The following is a 12,659-nucleotide window of genomic DNA, read 5'->3' as shown; positions in this document are numbered from 1 at the left end:
GCCTGACGGAGGAGGAGCTGCGGTGTGAGGAGGAGCAAGAGGACCCAGACGGGTCTGAAACTGAAACTGTCCACAAAGAAAGAGCAGGAGGACGCCGTCGTTGAGTACGGTAGAGAGAGACTGTATAAAGTTGCCCGTCGGGGTACCAAGAATTGTTACTTAGTTAAAATATAGTCCCCGTTGGGACCAGCCAAGAGTGAACTGTTAATCCCGTGTGTCCCTATTCCCACTGACCGAGGACTGAGAGCGGTCAATCCTCCCTAATACCTGGCCGAGGACTGAGAGCGGCCATAAGCCCTTGTATATAGTTGCGCTTCCTAAAGCGCCCCCTACCGGTTTTATAGGAAACTGTTTTATTCCAAAAGAGACTGTCGCACTTTACCCGGTCACAAGTTGCACCGTGACCGGAGGAGCCAGAAGCAAGAAAAGTCTACGCGAATGTTATTTATGAAAAAGTTTTATTGCCGATATATATATGATGATGTTTTATATGTTTTATATGTTTATGTTTATGAAAAAAAATGTATGTTTGTGGATGTTTATATCTTACAGCCCGAGGACGTGCTGTGATTTACCAGGGGGGAATGTAGCACCCTGAGGATTCGGCTGCTACAGGGGTATTGCACCTCAACCCAGAGGTGTGATATTCCACTCCCAGGTAAGGATGGAGTGTGGAACTGAGCTCAGTTAGCTGCATGCACTACACACATCCCATTTCCGAGGAGCAGACCGATGGTACTCCCACTAGAGAAATGTGCAGGTACGACAGTGTCTGTTCCTGGCTGGAGTGGGAGGGGGGTGGAACATCCCAGTAGTGTAGGGGCAGATAGGGGGAGCAGTCTGGGTAGTGCTAGGAGCTCATTGGGTGCTGGTCACCTGAGCTCACACATAGAGGGAGTATATAAGGTGGGCACCATCTTAGGACAGGGTCTTTGCAGAGGAGTCTTTTGTAGAAGGCTGGTCAGTCTGTCAGTCTTTTGCAGAGCAGTGGAGGAAAGCAGAGGAGCAGAGCAGCCCCAAGGCCAAGAGTGAGAGAGGAGTTTGAAAGACCCAGAGGGGGAGAAAGAAGGAACTCCAAGAGCCCAAATTAGACCAGAGGGTGAAGAGTTGGCAACAGGGTACCGGATCCCAAGCTGGCAGAGGCTACAGCACACCTTAGCCAGGAACCGGAGGTCGTGGGCAGGATCGATCTGCCACGATCACCCACTAAATCCACCCGGAAGGCAGACCAGGAATAGGGTCAGGGAACCCAGAGACAAGGGTTTACCACCAAGAGGCCCGAGGGAGCCGGACATAGGTGGATCCCTGGTGGGGAAGGCCAGAGAAGAGGACAGGACAGAAAGGGAGCTCAGAACCACGCTCCAGAACTACTTGGGGGTTGGCCGAGTCCAGGACCTGGTGGACGCAGCACGGCTCGGGTGGTCACTCAAGGCCGGAGTGACCGGTACAAGAACAGCAGTAAGTAAACAAACCCTGAACTGCACAGCCCGACTCTGACTCTCATTACCATCCTCACTGCACCTCCACAACCACCATCCTCTGCAACTGACCCCCTGAGGCTATACCCCTCCCGTTGGGGGTTATACTACCTGGGCTGCACAAACACCATCAGCCTCAGCGGACCCTGCTGCAGCGGCGGCCGTAGTGACCGCAATTCAACGGGTGGCGTAGTCGACATAAAGAACTTTAGTAACATCAGTAAGGACTGCCACACACTGAGCTTGACACCCTGGGCACGGACCGGGTCACAGCCACTCGGAGACTACAACCCCCATCTGATCCGGCTCCGGGTATCCCTAACAGCACTGGCCCAGGGGGCGCGTCATTCACACTAGCAAAAAAGAAGCAAGACAAAAATATATCTCATACCCTACCATAATTATATATAAATGTAAAGCAAAATTGCATAATAAATATAGGGTACTTAGTGAACTATTTTTGATCAAAAAAAGTATACAAGCCGTCCCACCAGCAGCAAGGTGACCCTAAATTGGGACGGTACCTATACTGCCTATATTAAAAACCTTACTGTATATCAAAGTTGAAGTAATGCATATAAAAGGGTAGACAAATAGGACCGGGTCCCAACTCCAGACCACCTAGGCCCGTGGTAAGCTACATATATACCAATCAGCTCAACAAAGGGCATGCCACACCCTTAAATTGCACAGAATGCAAACAAGTCAAAAAACCAGACAATGTGAACTGAGGTCTAAGATGGCAGACATACAAGAAACAGAGGCATGTTCACACTAGCAAAAAATATATGTAGCTTACCACGGGCCTAGGTGGTCTGGAGTTGGGACCCGGTCCTATTTGTCTACCCTTTTATATGCATTACTTCAACTTTGTTATACAGTAAGGTTTTTAATATAGGCAGTATAGGTACCGTCCCAATTTAGGGTCACCTTGCCGCTGGTGGGACGGCTTGTATACTTTTTTTGATCAAAAATAGTTCACTAAGTACCCTATATTTATTATGCAATTTTGCTTTACATTTATATATATTTATGGTAGGGTATGAGATATATTTTTGTCTTGCTTCTTTTTTGCTAGTGTGAACATGCCTCTGTTTCTTGTATGTCTGCCATCTTAGACCTCAGTTCACATTGTCTGGCTATCTATTTAAGAGCACAGACCTGCCTGATAAAAGTCGTAGGAAATGCTGTAACCTAGTCCTTAAAAGGACTGCAATCACAACTATTCCCTACTCCCAAGCTATCTGTAGATTTGTGCGAAAATTGGCTTGAAATTAACAAGGTATAGCGCACACAGCAACAGCGGTGCCGTCTAACACGCAGCTGCAGCAGTGAGAAAATGGTGGCGACGGGGAAAATGGCTTGGTCTTATAGGGCAAGGACATCTGACATACACTGCCAATGACACATGCCCTTGCTTGTGTGAAAAAAAGCACTTCGCTCCGTGTGTGCGCTGCTGATAGGCTGACAGATTGCACCTCCCCACTGTAAATGCGGGAAAGAGAAAAAAAAATGGAGATCTTCATTGTTCCTGCAGAGATCCATCCCCTGCCCCTCCCCCCACCCCGCTGTACACTCAAACTGCGTATTAACATTAATTTTCATCATTACTGAGAAAAAATCCAGTTATGATTTTGGTGCACGAACAGTTATCGAACATAACCTCGAACTGCCGAATTTTTCTCAAATTGTTCGTGTTCGCCGAACGGCTCGAACACCGCCCAAAACAGCTCGAATTTGAGATTGGCGAACAGTTCGAGTAGAACAACGCTCATCTCTATTCATAATTTACTGAATCATCTTAGTATAGCTATGCTTATCCCCTTAACACATTTTAACGTATAGGTACGTCCAGATGTGGATTACATTTCTGCATCATGAGTTGTGGCTGTGTCACCCATAGTGGGAGCCAGCTGTAATATACAACTAAACTTCTGCTAAATCTGCTGGGACCGGTGATAGCTTCAATCCCAGCAATTGTGACCACAGCATCTGTAAAGTTTGACAGAAGGAGAGCGCAATTGTGGGGTGCAGATGGGTTGCTATGGCATTCAGAGGACTAGTAATGGCTTTAGGGTCTGCTATATCCCAATGCCTGTTAGAGTCTGCTAGAAGCACGGTCTAATAGACTGTCTATCAATAAAACACTGATAAACTAGGATAATGCATAGAACTGCATATTCAAGTCCCCATGTGGAACTAATAAATATTGTCAAAAATATTCTACTGTAATTGTATTGGAAAAATGGATTAATTTAGGAAAAAAAAAATACCCTCCAAAAATGACACATATTTGGTAATGCTGTATACATGATGATACATATGATAAAACTATTTTTATTATACTTTTTTTTCTCTTAGAGAACTCCATAAAAAGTATATGAAAAAAATCTAATAACTGCTGTTTCTGTTCATCTTGCTTCACCAAAATGAAATAAAATGTGGTTGAAAGATGTGTAATTCCAAATGGTCCCACCACAAACTACAGCTTGTTGCACAAAAAGCAAGCTCTTATATATATCTTTAAGCAGAAAAATGAAACAGTTATGGTTAGACATGAGCAGATTGTTTTGCTTTGCTGCAAATTGACTTCAAATCTAATTTCTAAAAATGTTCTGGTCCCAGCGAATTTGAATATTTTAAGATTCAATTTGTGTGGATCACCAAAAAAAATGCTATTTGCTGAAGAGTGGATCAGCCATCCCCATAATGCCAGGTAACTATCCCATCGCATGGTCTAGCGCAGTCAATCAGCCACTATAAAAGATGAAGACAGAGAAAACAGGGGGTCATTTTAGGATTTTACAGCCTAGGGATAGAAAGTCAGTGCGCACAGCTCATCATTACATGTAGGCAATATAAAGGTCTAAATTTGATTTTGTTGTATCCATGCAGCACTGAAAAACAGTCTGTGAATAATAATACAAAATTTCAATTGAAAGGGAGGTGCTAGACCTGCAGAGTCAGTGTGACTGTGAATTAATTTATCTGTGATATACTGCAGTAACAGTACCTTAATATCTGCTTTTTTTATTATTGATGCACCATAAACAGAGAAGACAGTTTACTACGCCTCAGTACTAATATTGCAACTGAAACCAAGATGTGTGTGTCAGAGAAAGTGTGCTTCCTGGCTTATGAGATGGACAAGCCATGAGTTATATTTTTTTGTATTTCTTTTGCATTTTTTTTCATTTTAATTACATTTTTAAAGACCAGAAAAATATCTACAATCCAGAAATTTAGCATTGCCATTATTTTATTGACTCGTTATATATTAATTTTGTTGACTACATTAAATAGTGATTAGTGTTTGAAAAAACACTTCAGAATTGCTGTTTACTTTGTTGATTTTGCTCCCAAAAACTGTAATAAAAAGTGTTCAAGTTGTGATTACTTGAGATGAGCGGATCGATCCTTTTTGGATAGAGTTTTATTTGACTTACCTAAAATTCACACACAAATTTGAACACTTTAAGATTTGATTTGCGATTCGCAAAAAAAAAACTTACTCATCACCATTTTCCACAATGCTAAAGCTTCAGTCAGCGATTTAATGTTATTTTGCATGGCCATTGTGTATTCCCCATAATTCCGTGCAGCTGTGAGATATCATATCATATCTTGTACATTGGTGGTCAGTTCCTGGATCATAAGGGATCAGCAGTTCCCAGTGGAGTATAGTCAGGCACAGGACTGGCAGCTTGTACGTACAGCAGAGTCGATTTCCATTTTATATTTCACTGGATAAGTGGCATATACACTGGGCTGCCACCAGGAATTTCAGGGCCCCATACTGGCAAAACTTTTGGGCCCCCTTGAGGCTCTGGCCAGTCTCCACCACAACTCCGCCTCCACCCCAGCTCCACCTCCACCCCTTAAACATTTCACAATCCCACCTCCCACTCTTGGAAAAACTCCACTTCCGCACCCCAACCTCACTAATCACACATTAACAGTTCCTATCGAACACCATATCACATACAGTGAAAGAAATAATTATTTGATCCCTTGCTGTTTTTGTAAGTTTGCCCACTGACAAAGACATGAACAGTCTATAATTATAAGGGTAGGTTAATTTTAACATTAACAAAAAATCAAGAAAATCACATTGTATAAATTAGATAACTTGTTAATGATCTCAAGTAGTGATGAGCGAGCATGCTCACTACTGCTCGGTACTCGCCCGAGCATCTCACTGCTCAAGATGCTCGTCGCTCGCCGCGTATTTCCGGGGTTGCACGGCGGGAGCTCGGGTCCCCTCCCTGCATGTTTGGCGCTCTTTAGAGAGCCAATGAACATGCAGGGATTGTCTGCCACACCCTGTAATGCCACAGCCATGTTGGTTGTGGCATTACAGTGATTGGTTGGCCGCACAGCGTTATCAAGTCTATATCAGACCTGGCACCGCCATACTCGTCACAGTCTACTCCAGAATCAGGCAGTGTAGGGAGAGGTGCTGCTAAGCTTGTTTCTTAGTTAGTGTAGGTATACCACCATATATTATACACATATCCATCTCAACTAATAGTCCCTCTGAGGACTAATCCAGCTGCATAGATATCAGTGCTAGGCAGGCAGGCAGTGTGTGTGGCAGACTGCAGTGCATACAGCAAGAGGGTCCATTCCAATTCTGTCTGCTGCTGGTGCTTTTACAGATATTTCGAGAAATAGCCCCAGGTATCAGGGGCCAGGAATAATTTTTTTGGGATCTTAATAAAGATTATTTGCTTAAAAAGCAATCCAGAGAACACAGTTTTTCTACTCCATTTGCTTGTTGGCACTGCATAATACAGCCAGATCCTTTCCATATTAGTGCGCTAAAAATCCATCTATTCAAAACTGTGGCTTGTCCGTCACATATAAGTGAAAATTCTGCCATTTCTGGCCTCCATTGAAATTTTGTTGCAGTGTGTTAGCGAAGTTATTGACACCAGTTCGCTGTTAAAAATAGTTACCTACAGGCCAGCTATTTAAACTGTGGTTTGTCTGTCACACGGATCACATATAAGTGCCTTGAAAATTCTGCCATTTCTGGCCTCCACTGAAATTTTGTTGCAGTGTGTTAGCGAAGTTATTGACACCAGTTTGCTGTTAAAAATTGTTATCTCCTGAATCTATTACTTTTTTTCTAATATTGTCACACTTAGAATGCTAGAGAATGTGGAGGTGGGGTCCATAACATGGTCGGATCATGCGCCGGTAATATTAAATTTAAAGTTGGGTCTCAGTTCCTCCAGAGCCTGTCACTGGCGACTGAATGAATTTCTGGTAAAGGATCCCTGTATTCAAAAATCTTTATCAAATCATTTAACCCAGTATTTTGAACTAAATTTGGGATCTGTGCCCTCCCTTCCTATTTTGTGGGAAGCGCATAAGGCGGTAATAAGAGGGTGTTGTATTGCGGAGGGAGCGAGGCTTAAAAAAAATTCAAGGCAACTTTTCTCGAATCTTAATTCTCAGATTCGCCTTCTGGAGCGTAGATTTGCCTCTTCTCCATCGACTAGGACTCTGAGGAAGCTGTTGGCCACTAGGGACAAATTGAAGGATCTCTCCATCCGTAAAGTGGAGAAGATGCTTGTATTTTCAAAAGAGAGATATTATGAAAAAGGGAACAAGGCCCATACCCTGTTGGCTAGGCAATTGCAGGATCGCTCTGTGGCCGCGGCTCCTCAGGCTCTTAGAGACGATGAGGGAACTGCCCACTGTGACCCAGGGGAATTGTCAAATATCTTTTATAAATTTTATAAGAAATTATATAATCTTCAGGACCCACTGGCAGGCAATCCAGAATATAGGCGATCAGAGATAGACAGCTTTTTTCGGAGGATTAGTCTGCCAGTTCTTTCAACGGAGGCACAAGAGTTCCTTAACAAACAGATCACTCTTGAGGAATTAACTGACATTTTGAAAGATTTGCCCCTGGGTAAGTCACCAGGCTTATAAAACTAATATAAAACTTTTGCGGATATACTACTCCCCTATATGGTTGACCTTTTTAACTCCTTCCTGATGGGAACCCCGATTCCTAGCTCGCTGTCTCATTCATATTTGGTGTTAATTCACAAGGCTGGTAGAGATCCCTTGACTGCGCCAACTATAGGCCCATAGCCCTCTTGAACTCAGATTTAAAAATATTTACCCGTCTCCTTGCAAATAGACTGAATGTCTGGCTTCCGCACATGATTCATAAGGATCAGGTGGGGTTTGTGCCCTTCAGGCAGGGAGGAGACAACACAAGGAGGGCTGTGGTCCTGGTGGATGTGGTCAATAGGAATAAGTCTCGGGCGCTTCTCCTCAGTCTTGATGCGGAAAAGGCTTTTGATCGCCTTAATTGGCCCTTTATGTTGGAGACAGTGAAGACTTTTGGGATATCAGGTGCTTTTCTAACAGCACTAAAGGCCCTCTATTCTTCTCCCACGGCGTCCATTAAACTTCCCCATTGTGTATCACCCAGTTTCTCTATAGCAAATGGTACAAGGCAAGGCTGTCCTTTATCCCCACTCTTGTTTGCCATGTGTATCGAGCCTCTAGCGGCAGCAATAAGAGTTAATCCTGACATATCGGGGGTGGAAGTAAGGGGTAAAGTATTTAAAATTTCCCTATTTGCAGACGATGTGCTACTGAACCTCACGAATCTGCATATCACCCTCCCTAATCTTAAAGTGACACTTCGGGAATATGGCATGATCTCAGGATATAAGATTAATTCTAAAAAAACAGAGGCACTTCCACTAAACCTTCCCCATGAAGAATTAGATCATCTTAAGCTGAATTACAAATTCCGGTGGAAGTCAGAGAGTACCAAATATCTGGGGATTAACATAACGTCAGACTATGGGATCCTGTTTGCTCATAATTTTCAGCCCCTTTTTAAAGAATTGAAGGGTCTTATGGTCAAGTGGGCCAATCTTCATATCTCATTTTTGGGGTGTATATTGGTGGTGAAAATGTCCCTTATTCATAAACTCAACTACTATTTTGAAACTCTGCCAGTTGGGGTTCCTATGGGAGAGTTGAGGGCTCTCCAATCCTGTATAATTAAGTTTATATGGAATAATGGGTGGCATAGAATCTCCAAGCAGGTACTGATCTCGGGGAGGGAGCAGGGGGGGTTATCGGTCCCGGATGTGGTTAAATACTATTGGGCGGCTCACTTGAGAAGGATTCCCTCATGGTCATCCCTTTGGGCATATAATAAGTGGACAGAAATTGAAAAATTATGGATAGCCCCAGTTCATCCGAATTCACTACTGTGGTCTGAGAAATCTGTTAAACTCCAAACCACTTTACTGGGCCCTATGCAATTCACTAGAGACATATGGGACACCTGTAGGAGGAGATTTCCTCTTTCTTCTAAACACTCCCCGATGATATCGTTTGTCTTTCAGCCTTTGCTCCCTCAGAGCCAAGAATCATCGATGGCTCATCCCTGGATCAACGCGGGATTGTTTAGATTTGCGGATATAGTGGACAGAAACACCTTAGTAATACATCAGTTTGATTATTTAAAAGAAAGTTTTAACATCACTAACCGGGAATTCTATCAGTACATACAGATTCAGTATTTTGCAAGATCCCTGTTTGGCTCATATAAAGTGTCCATCCCCACGGAGTTTGAGAGGCTGTGCAGGAGAGGTCCCTCTACCAAGGGGTTGATCTCGGATATATATAAAATAATCAATTCACCGGTGGGTGGACCCATCTTCCAGCACCCTTATATGTCTAAGTGGGAGGGATTCTTGGGAAGGAGGCTTTCCCCTCAGACATGGCAGACAATATGGTCTAAAGCAGCTAAGACATCAATCTGTGCCCTATACAAGGAGAACCAATATAAAATTTTAATGCATTGGTACCACACGCCGGATGTCCTGAATAAAATGAACCCGCAGGTCCCGAGTATATGCTGGAGATGTGGATCATCTGTCGGCACTCTGACACATGTTTTCTGGTCCTGCAGCAAAATAGTTCCCTTTTGGGAAACAATAAGAAAACTGGTTCAGGAGGTGCTATTTACAGAGATTTCTCTGGAGCCCTCTGTTTTCCTTCTCAATGTGACCCCTGGGGGAATGGGTAGACATTCTTCCAAATTGCTCCTCCACTTGTTGACAGCAGCGAGATGCATGATTGCGCTTTGCTGGAAAAGGGACTCACCACCCTCTAGACAAGAGTACTACGCTAGGGTCTGTGATGTGAGGCGGATGGAGTCCTTGACCGCAAGTCCTAATGCAAAGATGGACCTGTTCGAGACAGTATGGGCCCCATGGGACTACTATTGGGCGCAGCGTAGTGAATGATCAACTGCTTCTTGATCTTTTGTCTATATCGTTCTTCCTTTCCCTTCCTTCTCTCTGTGTTGTCTTTTTTTTTTTTCTTTGTGTTTCATGGACTGTTATTTAAAATGGATGTCATATCAGATATTTGAATTTGAAAGCTTTAAAGTGATCTCTAATGGGCCGGCCTGTTGGAGGCCTAAGTGTTTTCTCTGATATGAAAATGTGAATGACTTTTCTGTGTTCTATGTTTGCTAAAATATGTGAAAAATTTTAATAAAAATTACAGTTATAAAAAAAAAAAATTGTTACCTATAGGCCAGCTATTTAAAAATGTGGTTGTCCGTCACACGGATCACATATAAGTGCGCTGAAAATTCTGCCATTTCTGGCCTCCATTGAAATTTTGTTGCAGTGTGTTAGCCAAGTTATTGACATGAGGTCGCTGTTAAAAATAGTTACCTACAGGCCAGCTATTTAAAACTGTGGTTTTCCGTCACACATATCACATATCACTGCGGTTCAAATCCAGCCATTTGTACTGAACGTGGAAAATCTTGTGCACCATTTACAATGGGCAAGGTGCATGGCAAGGGATGGGGAAGTGGACGTGATGGTGAGGATGGTGCATGCAGAGGGCAAGGCCAAGGCTGTGGGCTAGCTGAAATTGTGCCACAACAAACACCTACATCTTCTTGCTCGACCTTCCTGACCCAATTAATAGGGGATCGCAGAACACCACTATTGAACACAGAGCAAAGTAAAAAGGTTATTGGTTGGATAGCAGATAATGCTTCCAGTCACTTAGCCACCACCACCACCCTGTTTTCCACATGGTCAAGTCTCAGTAGCCGTGAGTCTGGACTGCATATTCCTCACCCATTCCTCACCCTGATCCTCCTTCCTCCCACCATGCCGAGACAACTGATCCCACACTAGAACACTCCGAAGAGCTGTTCACTTTTTCATTTATAGATTCAGGCCTCTCGCCCGGTCCACTTGAAGCAGGGCAAGAGGAGATCGCATGTAGCGATGCCCAAATATTTGAGCAGCCACTGTCACATGAAGGCGACGGTGGGAAACTGTCACAAGAGGTGGACGATGATGAGACACAATTGCCAGAAAGTCAGGAGGAGGACCAGGGTGCGGAAGTGGAAGACGAGCTGGTGGATGATATAGTAACTGACCCAACCTGGCAGGGGGACATACAGAGCGAGGACAGAAGCACACAGGGGAAAGGAGGCATAGCATAACAACAGGCTGGAAGAAGCAGTGTGGTGGCTGCAGACAGAAGGTGGGCAACCATTTCCCGTAACATCAACACAACGGAAGTTGCCAGTATAACTGTTAGGTCTTCCCGAGTCTGGTTGTTTTTTAAAGACTCTGCCGATAACCCCAAAAAGGCCATTTGCACCACCTTCCAGGCCAGTATTGGCAAAACTACCAGCCTGACCACCAGCAGCATGATCAGGCACGTGGCAGCAAAGCACCCAACTAAGTGGGCTGAACCTCAGGGTCCAGGAACAAGGTCTGCGGGTGGCACCACTGCTTCTTCCGCTGTTGTGCATGCAAGCCAATCCTCTGTCCATGGCACATGCCAAGATGCCTCCTGCCCTGCACCTGTCGTTGCACACTCTCAACTAGCACCATCAGCAAGCACGTCCACATCCTTGTCCCAGAGCAGCGTTCAGTCGTCCTTACCCCAGTCATTGGAACGCAAGCGCAAATACGCAGCCAACGCTCCACAGGCCACACTACTAAATTCACACATTTTGCGACTGCTTGCACTCAAAATGTTGCCTTTTAGGCTCGTGGCGATGGAAGCTTGCCACAACCTGATGGCGGCGGCCGTCCCTCGGTACTCGGTCCCCAGCCGCTACTATTTCTCCTGGTGTGCCGTCCCCTCATTACACAAGCAAGTGTCCCACAACATTAGCCGTGCCCTCAACAAGTGGACAAGTGCTTGTGGGCAGGGACGGTACATCTCGATGATGGCACACTGGGTTAACATGGTGGAAGCCGGGACCCAGTCGGACCTTGGGACGGAACACGTCCTCCCGCCGCCAAGGATTGCGGCCCTAGGTCAATCAAGGTTGCACATTCTACAGCTCCTGAACCTCTTCCTTTTCAGCATCCATCTCCGAAATGAATACATCAGTCACAAGCTGGAAGCACTGCAGCACTGCCTTGGCCAAGCGGCAACAGGCTATGCTGAAGCTAATATGCTAAGGTGACAAACCACATAACAATGAAGAGTAGTGGACAGCGCTGAAAGAGTAGGCAGATCTGTGGCTGACACCGCTGAACCTACAGCCAGGTATGGTCGTGTGTGACAATGGCCGGAATCTGGTGGCAGCTCTGAGGCGAGGTCACACACATATCATGCCTGGTCCATGTGCTTAACCTCATGGTTCAGCGGTTTCTTAAAACCTACCCGGAGCTGCCGGATCTGCTTGTCAAAGTACGCCGCCTGTGTGCCCATTTTAGAAGGTCATCTACAGCTTCCGCCGCCCTTGCCATGCTTCAGCAGCGCTTGCAGCTTCTAGCTCACCGACTGGTGTGTGATGTCCCCACGCATTGGAACTCTACATTGTAGATGTTGGGAAGGATTTGTGAGCAGAAGAGGGCCGTTGTTGACTACCAGCATCAACAAGGCCGTCGGTATTCAGTTCAAACTCCACACATAAGACCTCAGGAGTGGACATGGATGTCAGACATATGTACCATCCTCCAAAACTATGAGGACTCCACCAAGATAGTGAGCCGCGATGACGCCATAATTAGCATCAGCATCCCTCTTCTCTGTCTTCTGACACTCTCTGCTCACAATCAAAGAGGATGCATTGCAGGCGGAGCACAATGAGATTCAGCAAGGAACCATACAGGGTGATTACACCCAGCCCAGCCT

This window comes from Phyllobates terribilis, unplaced genomic scaffold, assembly GCF_046119375.1.
Source record: "Phyllobates terribilis strain yellow unplaced genomic scaffold, ASM4611937v1 Scaffold_2__4_contigs__length_985480577, whole genome shotgun sequence".
NCBI lineage: Eukaryota > Metazoa > Chordata > Amphibia > Anura > Dendrobatidae > Phyllobates > Phyllobates terribilis.
The sequence above is the reverse complement of the archived record's forward strand: the minus strand, read 5'-3'. Positions refer to the sequence as shown.